Source organism: Argentina silus (genome assembly GCF_951799395.1).
Source record: "Argentina silus genome assembly, chromosome: 4".
NCBI lineage: Eukaryota > Metazoa > Chordata > Actinopteri > Argentiniformes > Argentinidae > Argentina > Argentina silus.
The window spans coordinates 19,269,463-19,273,484 of NC_139658.1; positions in this window are offsets into that span (position 1 = coordinate 19,269,463).

Below are 4,022 nucleotides of genomic sequence, written 5' to 3' on the forward strand. Positions count from 1 at the left end.
GGGGTGAGAGAGAGGGATGAGGGGAGAGAGAGGGAAAGTGAGGGAGAGAGGGAGGAAGCTGTGATCACTTTACCCTGCAGACGAGCAGCATGACTGTTGACAGGAGTGCCACTCCACATTAAAGCTCAGGGGAGATGTGTTTCTGGGACACGATGGCTCCTTCTTCCATTTCTTTGAATCCTTGGATTTGTTTGTGCGTGCGTGCGTGCGTGCGTGCGTGCGTGCCTGCCTGCCTGCCTGCCTGCCTGCCTGCCTGCCTGCCTGCCTGCCTGTCTGTCTGTCTGTCTGTCTGTCTGTCTGTCTGTCTGTCTGTCTGTCTGCCTGTCTGCCTGACTGACAGACGTGGAGTCAGGGGCTTACAATGTAGGTCAACTCTCTCCATATTTACATGCTTCTGTTATGTCTATGTTTGTCTCAATCCATGTCTTTGGTGCTGAAATCTCAGTCGCCTGAATAGACTCATTCTGGCACAGCACTAGAGAGTCATGTATCACATACTTACAGTACAGTAATATCTTAATCCGTTCATACTGTGATACGCGGCCAAAAAACACACACTAATATAACATAAATCTTCAGAACAATGCGTGTGGCTGCAGAGTTGGTACACAGTGGCGGGCAGGGTGGGACAGGGAGGGAGAGTTTATGTTTGAAAAGGAGGAAGGGGAGAGCACAGAGCTGGCCTGACAGGCAGAGTGGCACTAAAGACCCTGAGCATGAATAAATCACCACAGTTTGACCCATTTAAATACCAAATGGAACCACACTCTCCACTGGGGAATCAGACGCACACTGCACACAGTGCCTCATTTCCATGATATGAACAGGAGCAGAGCAGAGTGGAGGGGGCCAGGCCGGGATGCCACCAGCCCCAACTCTCTGTGTGAGGAGCAGTATAATGTGACAGTGTTTACAGAACACTGCCAGGAGGGATCCATGACTGCGTTACCTTTGGCACTGGGTCAAATGAACTGAGATGAGAAGTCTCTCTGGGTTGTGTCCCTGTAGCATTGCCTTGTGCCGGGTTGAGGGTTCCTTTAGTTTAGCAGGTGTCTAATGGCAATAATCCACTGACACTGCTGTGAACCCCACATTCTTATCCCAACTACAATCCCCTAACTCAATGCCTGGAGGTAAGCTCTCACTCATGTCTCTGTCTCTGTTGCTCTCACTCATGTCTCTCTTCTCTGTCCCCCTCTCTCTTCTGATTTCTTACTCTCTGTGCCAAATTCTTTCTCTGCCTCTCTCTCTCTCTCTCTGTCTCTCTCTCTCTCTGTCATCTCTGTGGGAGCCCCTGCTCTGTTGTGCAGTAGCAGACAAACAAAGTTACAGTCGTGATGTTAGGAACAGCTGCATAGTGGCCCAGAGGAGCGCTCTGCTCCACTCTCCTCTCCTCTCCTCTCCTCTCCTCTCCTCTCCTCTCCTCTCCTCTCCCATCCTCTCCTCTCCCATCCTCTCCTCTCCTCTCCTCGAGACTGCCTTACGTTTATTCAGCAGCAGAGTCACACTGCTAACAGGCTGGCTCAGCCACAGTTCAACTGACTTAACAAAACCTATTGTGTCATGGAACACATCCAAGCATTCACTCCATCTGCCTCCAGGGTGCAGGAGAACTGAATGAGATATAAAGACAAAGACAATTCAAATCCATGTGAGAGGACAGAGGAGGGAGGAGACGGTGTCTGAAGCAGAGGTCTGCGATCAGCTCCTCTAGGGCTAGAGTAAAAGGTGATCTCACTCTAGAATAGTTTATGGGTGGGGCGCTTAGGGGCTAATGCACATACCACATAATCGCAAGGCTCCTGGTGCGATTCTGACCCTCGACACGTATTGCATGTCATCCATCCTCCCTGTCAGTCTCTACTGTCTCTATCCCAATAAAGCAGAAATGCCCTAAAAACATATTTAAAAAAAAGAATAGCTTATGGGCTTGGTTCTTACCTGACTACAGTCTAACATTGGTGTCATGCTGTACATGGCCTGACCCTGGACCAACGTGTGTGGTTACAGTGTCACTGAGTCATGGTGCCAACGACCCCCCACCCCTGTGCCACTGTCCCCGAGCACATGTTGTTACCAGGCAGAGGAGCTGGTTAATATTTAAACTTCATGTTCCTCTGGATGTGCTGAGTGATGAAAACCACTGTCCTAGGGGTAGGAGGGAGGGAGGGAGGGAGATTTTTGGGCACTCAGAGATTTTTGGCGGGGGTTGTTGTACGGTATCTGTGTTCTTCAATACCCTCACTAGACACCGCAGTGGTCCACTGGAAAGTAGGGCAGCATCTTCTAAACCAACAAGAACAGCTTCAACAGAACAATAGCCCATGGAGATCCCATAGCACATGGTTTCAGGGTCTGGTCATGTAAAAGAAAAAACTAAGTAATTTTAGCTTGAAAGCAGCTATAGTAAAGACACTGTGCTCTGAATAGTATACTTCAAAGGACATCAGTATTCAGCACGGGTGCCTTTGTGGTAGGAGCAGACCCCTTGCTGGCTGTTTATGGAAACTAATATTCAATAATTATGCAAATGAGGCTCAAGCTCAGAGGAGTTCCCACACTGGCGTCAGTAGAGGCTCTCTTTGAAGACCGTCCTTATTGATTTATCCTAATGAACCTCCTTTAAAAACCCCAAATGCATTCCAATCACTGCACTCCACTCCAGAGCTGCAATTGCACCCCAGGCTCTGGGACTCTGCATGTAGAGGAGGACACTGCTGTATGAGTCACCAAACAAAACACAGGTTTACTGTAGGCCCCCTTGGGCTTGTTTCTGAAACCCTGAATGTGTCTTTATATCATCGTATAAACTGTGGTACAACTGTATCAGTATCAATACGTATCAATAGGGAATTCTCATAGAAAGCTGTAAAAAAAGATCCTTCCTTCTTCTAGCATTGTGACTGCCAATGGCCCTTGGTCCTAGCATAGATTTTTTTCTTATGATGACTGATGTATAGATGATTCACTTACTTTAGACAAATGTACTTACTGTTGTAAGTTGCTTTGGATAAAAGCGTCTGCTAAATGTCAAAAATGTAAATGTAAATGTTAATGTAAATGTAGAAAGCACATGTTTGGGTCAGAAAGTACAGAGACAGACAACCATGCTGAGACAGAGTTGGATGAAATTTGGACCATGCAACCATGAGTTGCATCCTACTCAGGGCAGCTAACGGTAGATCTAATCAAGTAACCTAATTCAGTCTCAGCCTGGATACAGGTCTGTTTCATCATTAGACAGCTCTGATGGTGAGTGGGTGGGTCATTCTGTCTCTGTCTGTTGGAGTTGAAAGACTCTTTCAGGTAAAGTCTCAGGAGCTTTCTTGTCCTTGCTACTCTCCCTCACTCCCCCCTCCATCTTTTTTTCTCTCTCTCTCTCTCTCTCTCTCTCTCTCTCTCTCTCTCTCTCTCTCTCTGCCTCTCTCTCTCTGGAATCAGTGTGATTTATAATGGCTAATGGCCGCCCACTCTCTTCACGCTCTTTAACTCTCCATCATGCTCTATTGGTATTAGCCAGCCAGGAAATAGAGCTAAATTATCCCATTCACCGGGTGACTTTTAAGAGTCCATAGGATTTACCCTCTGAAGGAGACTGCTCCAATATCCACACACACACAAGCACACACATTATGCACACGCATATGCACGCACACATGCACATATGCACATATGCACATATGCATATGCACACACACACACACACACACACACACACAGACATTCTGAACAGACATCAGACATGAACACTCAACACAGACGGCACACATTAACAAAAAAACATATATATATATATATATATATATATATATATATATATATATATATATATAACATATCTATACAGAAGTACAACACGTGCAATATCCACAAATAAGTGTTTTGTTCAATTCTAACATTCACCATTTCCAACAATAGCTTATTTTGGAAACAAAAAGACGGCTATCCAACATTTTCCATGAGGTAAGGGAGAGACAGAAAGGAGAGAGAGCAAGAAAAAAGAGAAGTTTGTAGTCAGAACA